We start from the raw sequence: 5953 nt of genomic DNA on the forward strand, positions 1-5953 counted from the left end.
GCAGACCTACTGAAGTGTGTATCTGTGATGTGTGTGTGTGTGTGTGTATATCTGTGAAGTGTGTGTGTATCTGTGAAGCATGCATCTGTGAAATGTGTGTAACTGGCACATTGATGCCACATAATGACAATGAAGAGAATGAAAAGGAGAAGAATATTCATTCAATTAATCTTATTTTATTCCCATGTCTTTTGTGTAAGCAGCCGTCAGTGAGACATACAGAGTAGACTGGTTGCTGATAGGCAGGTGCATGAGCCCAGCATGCCTTTGCTCTGAGGAGCCTCTTTGATATCGTGCCGTCCTGTTTACATTCTTGCTTGTTGTTTATTTACTCTTTTAATTAAGCTCCCAGTGAGAGAATGGAGGGAGAGGAGGGTGGAGGAAGGAGAGGAGGGTTGAGGAGGGGAGAAGAGGGTGGATGAGGGTGGATGAGGGTGGAGTCCTTCTTTGATGTGTGGTGGCACTGGTGAAAGTTTGGCTGAACAGACTAACAGAGCTTATGCGCCCTCAACAAGATCAGACAAGATTGCGCTCAATATCACATCTGTCAGAGCTAAGAAAGAGACACTCCTAGACCACACACAAATGCATACGGTAGAAGAGCACACACACTGACACACTCACAAACACACACACACACACAGACATGTTTGTTTTACTATCTTTGTAGGGACCAAACAATTGATTCCTATTCAAAATCATATCATCCCTAACCCTAAACTTTACCCTAACTCCTAACCTAACCCTAACCTTAACGCCTAACCCTAATTGTAACCCTAACCGCTAAGCCTAAAATAGCCTTTTTCTTGTGGGAGCGGGAAACAATTTCCTTGTTTTACTATCCTTGTGGGGACCAGAAGGCCTCACAAGGATAGTAAAACAAAAAACACAACACACTTTGAAACCAACGAAAGCACACATTCTGTGCACACACGTATCAAAATACAAACAGACATGCTCATACAGTACTCAGAAATGAGCAAACTTAAAAACAGGGCGTTTCATAAATTACCCATACAACTGACCTTTTAACGGTTATAGCAAGGGAAGCTCTGAAAAGGGGTGCCAGTGTTGGTGAGGACATACTGTACGTAGGAGTGGTGAGCTTAGTGACGCATGTTCTACTCCACTTACAGGGCAGTCCATCATTACACAATATTACGCCATGGCATGCATATTTTCTCTCTCTCTCTCTCTCGTAAGGTGGGGCAAGAATTACGTTAGGAACCAGGACAGCAAGGACAGGATAGGGCTGTGCAGTGAAGCAACAGCCTGTACATTCAACAGGGAGAAATGTGTGTGTGGGTGTGTGTGTGTGTACACTCAGGATGGAGAAATGTTCATCCTAAGGTCTTCTCTAAGGTGCATTCCCCTGCATGACTCAATACTCTATCACTCATCTAGGATGTTGACTGAGAGAGAACACTTCTGGCGTGGGTTTATAATTTTCTCAAGAACATTGATTCACTATAATCCCAGATAAAAAATAAAAAAAATCACTTCATTATTAGCTAGCTGCTATCGAGTGGCTATAGTGGCTAACCACTGCACTGAGGCTAGGTAACACGGTCACCACCGATAAATCCGTGATAATTGAACATTTCAATAAGCATTTCTCGAAGGCTGGCCATGCTTTCCTCCTGGCTACCCCAACCCCGGCCAACAGCTCCGTCCCCCCGCAGCAACTTGCCCGAGCCTACCCAGCTTCTCTTTCATCCAAATCCAGATAGCAGATGTTCTGAAAGAGCTGCAAAACCTGGACCCGTACAAATCAGCTGGGCTAGACAATCTGGACCCTCTCTTTCTAAAATGATACGCCGCCGTTGTTGCAACCCCTATTATCAGTCTCTTCAACCTCTCTTTCGTATCGCACAAGATCCTTAAAGATTGGAAAGCTGCCGCGGTCATCCCCCTCTTCAAAGGGGGTGACACTCTAGACCCAAACTGTTATAGACCTATATCCATCCTGCCCTGCCTCTCTAAAGTCTTTGAAAGCCAAGTTAATAAACAGATCACTGACCATTTCGAATCCCACCGTACCTTCTCCGCTGTGCAATCTGGTTTCCGAGCTGGTCATGGGTGAACCTCAAGGTCCTAATCGATATCATAACCGCCATCGATAAAAGACCGTACTGTGCAGCCGTCTTCATCAACCTGGCCAAGGCGTTCGACTCTGTCAATCACCGTAGTCTTATCGGCAGACTCAATAGCCTTGGTTTCTCAAATGACTGCCTCGTCTGGTTCACCAACTACTTCGCAGACCGAGTTCAGTGTGTCAAATCGCAGGGCCTGTTATCCGGACCTAAGGCAGTCTCTATGGGGGTACCACAGGGTTCAATTCTCGGGCCGACTCTTTTCTCTGTATATATCAATGATGTCGCTCTTGCTGCGGGTGATTCCCTGATCCACCTCTACGCTGGCGACACCATTCTGTATACATTTGGCCCTTCCTTGGACACTGTTAACTAACCTCCAAACAAGCTTCAATGCCATACCACACTCCTTCCGTGGCCTCCAACTGCTCTTAAACGCTAGTAGAACCAAATGCATGTTTTTCAACCGTTCGCTGCCCGCACCCACCCGCCCGACTAGCATCACCACCCTGGACGGTTCTGACCTAGAATATGTGGACAACTACAAATACCTAGGTGTCTGGCTAGACTGTTAACTCTTCTTCCAGACTCATATTAAACATCTCCAATCCAAAATTAAATCTAAAATCGGCTTCCTATTTTGCAACAAAGCCTCGTTCACTCACGCCGCCAAACTTACCCTAGTAAAACTGACTATCCTACCGATCCTCGACTTCGGCGATGTCATCTACAAAATAGCTTCCAATACTCTACTCAGAAAACTGGATGCAGTCTATCACAGTGCCATCCGTTTTGTTACCAAAGCCCCTTATACCACCCACCACTGTATGCTCTAGTTGGCTGGCCCTCGCTACATATTCGCCGCCAGACCCACTGGCTCCAGGTCATCTATAAGTCTATACTAGGTAAAGCTCCACCTTATCTCAGCTCACTGGTCAATATAACAACAACCACCCGTAGCACGCGCTCCAGCAGGTATATCTCACTGGTCATCCCCAAAGCCAACACCTCCTTTGGCCGCCTTTCCTTCCAGTTCTCTGCTGCCAATGACTGGAACGAATTGTAAAAATCGTGCTTTGAAAGGCTGGTCATGGCTCACATCAACAGCATCCTCCCGGATACCCTAGACCTACTCCAATTCGCATACCGCCCCAACAGATCCACAGATGACGCAATCTCAATCGCACTCCACACTGCCCTTTCCTACCTGGACAAAAGGAACACCTATGTGAGAATTCTGTTCATTGACTACAGCTCAACGTTCAACACCATAGTGCCCACGAAGCTCATCACTAAGCTAAGGACCCTGGGACTAAACACCTCCCTCTGCAACTGGATCCTGGACCAAAAGCCTCCTTGCCACCGGACTATTTACATTGACAACCCCCCCTCTCCATTTGTTTTGTACACTGCTGCTACTCGCTGTTTATCATGTATGCAAAGTCAATTCATCCCTACCTACATGTACAAATTACCTCATTGACTCAGCGGCAGACTCAATTGCCTTGGTTTCTCAAATGACTGCCTCGCCTGGTTCACCAACTACTTCGCAGACCGAGTTCAGTGTGTCAAATCGGAGGGCCAAATCGGAGGGCCTGTATATAGCCTCGTTATTGTTATTTTATTGTGTTACCTTTTATCATTTTTTACTTTAGTTTATTTGGTAAATATTTTCTTAACTTTTCTTAACTCTTCACTGTTGGTTAAGGGCTTGTAAGAAAGCATTTCACAGTAAGGTCTACACTTAAGGTATTCGGCGCATGTGACAAATAAAGTTTGATTTGATTTAATTTTAAGGCTGCATTTAGACAGGCAGAAAACTGATTTATCTCAGGTAGGCAATCTTTCTATAATATGCGCCGGCTATTTAATGTTCTTTATTCTGCCCACTCAACTCTACAGCCAGAGATTGTCATCTCTCTTGATGCTGAAAAGGCTTTCGACCGGGTTGAGTGGTAATTACTATTTACATTACTAGAGAGATTTGGGTTAGTCCCGTCATTTCTTTCCTGGATTAAGATTTTGTACTCAGGGTTGCTGTTTATCCCCTTTCCTATTTGATATGGCTATTGAGCCTCTTGCTATCGCCCTGCGGGCGGAGGAGAGGATTAAGGGACTATTGAGGGGCAACATAACTCACAAAGTGTCCTTCTTTTATACATCGCTAACCCTGTGGAGTCTATACCCCATCTCTTGGACATGCTACAAGGTTTTGGGACATTCTCTGGTTATAAGTTAAACCTAACAAAAAGTCTGCTCCTCCCTATTAATCAGTTAGCAGAAGGAATTGGATATGCCAATTCCCCATTTAAGGTGGAGCATCAGGTCTTTACTTATTTGAGAATAAAGGTCACACGCTCATTTAAGGCTCTGTTTAAACATAACTTCAAAACACTCCTGGAGAGCACTAAGCAGGATTTCATAAGGTGGTCGTCTCTTCCGATTTCATTAACAGGTCACATTAATTCTGTTAAGATGACTGTACTACCTAGGTTTTTGTACTTATTCCAAATGATCACCCTTTTTCTGCCAAAGTCGATGTTCAAACAACTGGTCAGCTACATTTCCAACTTAATTTGGAATAAGTCAAATCCACGAATGAGAAAGGTATATCTAGAGAGGCCTAAGCCCGCAGGCGGGCTAGTCCTTCCCAATTTTTTACACTACTACTGGTCAACAAATATATCTAAATGTGTTTGAGAGTGTTAACATGTTTACATGGCCACTGAGAGCAAGATCACACATTCATCAGGAACAACAGTGGCTTTCATGCAAGACTGTGTTGTTTTCCTCAAAGTGAGCATAAAAGGAATTTAGTTTGTTTGGGAGATCTGCATCACTGGGCATCTCACAGCTGGGTTTCCCTTTATAATCCGTTATCGTCTGCAAGACCTGCCACGTCTGAAGAGCGTTGGAGCCGGTGTAATAGGATTCCACCTTCTTCCTATATAGTCCTTTTGCATGTTTGAAGTCTCGTCGGAGGTCGTGGCAGGGATTTCTTGTATGCATCCATGTCAGTGTCCTGTTCCTTGTAAATGGTAGCTCTAGCCTTTAGCCCAGCGTGGATATTGTCTGTAATCCATGGTTTTTGATTTGGATATGTTCGCATAGTCACTGTGGGAATGACGTCTATGCACCTATTGATGAAGCCCGTGACTGTTGTGGTAAACTCCTCAATGCAATCAGATGAATCTCGGGAACATCTCCCAGTCTGTACTAGCAAAACAGTCTTGTAGTCCTCTTCATCGAACCACTTCTGTATTGAGCGCGTCACTGGTGCTTCGCGCAGGACGCGTGTTGGTAGAAGTGAGGTAGAATGGTTTTAAGTCTCCTCGTGTTAAAGTCTCCACCCACCAGAAACACTGCCTCTCGGTGTGCGGTTTGTTTGTTTATGGCCCCATACAGTTTGTTGAGCACCAAAGCGGTGTTGGTATGTGGAGGAATGTAGACAGCAGCGATAACTACAGGTAACATTCTTGGTAGATAAAAAGGTATGCAGCTTACCATGAAGTATTATATATCACGTGAGCAAAAGTCTACAGCTTTACTTCATACTGGAAGCAGCACACCAGTTGTTGTTTATGAAGAGGCACACACCTTTGGACTTGCCCGAGGCCGCTTTCATCCTTGATGCTGCTGCATGGAGTAACCTCTGAATTCCATGTTCATAGATCCAGCCAGCCAAGTTTCTGCAAGGCACATAATATTGCAGCTTTTCAAGTCTCTCTGAACAGCGGAGTCAGAATTGAAATCGGATTTGAAGTTAAAATCGAGGTTAGTAAACGTCAATCTGATGTCCAAAAGTGCTTGGCGGTCATGTGTGATAATAGCATGAATTTTCTGTACAAAAAAAGTAAAGA

This window comes from Salvelinus fontinalis, chromosome 2 (assembly GCF_029448725.1).
Source record: "Salvelinus fontinalis isolate EN_2023a chromosome 2, ASM2944872v1, whole genome shotgun sequence".
Lineage (NCBI taxonomy): Eukaryota > Metazoa > Chordata > Actinopteri > Salmoniformes > Salmonidae > Salvelinus > Salvelinus fontinalis.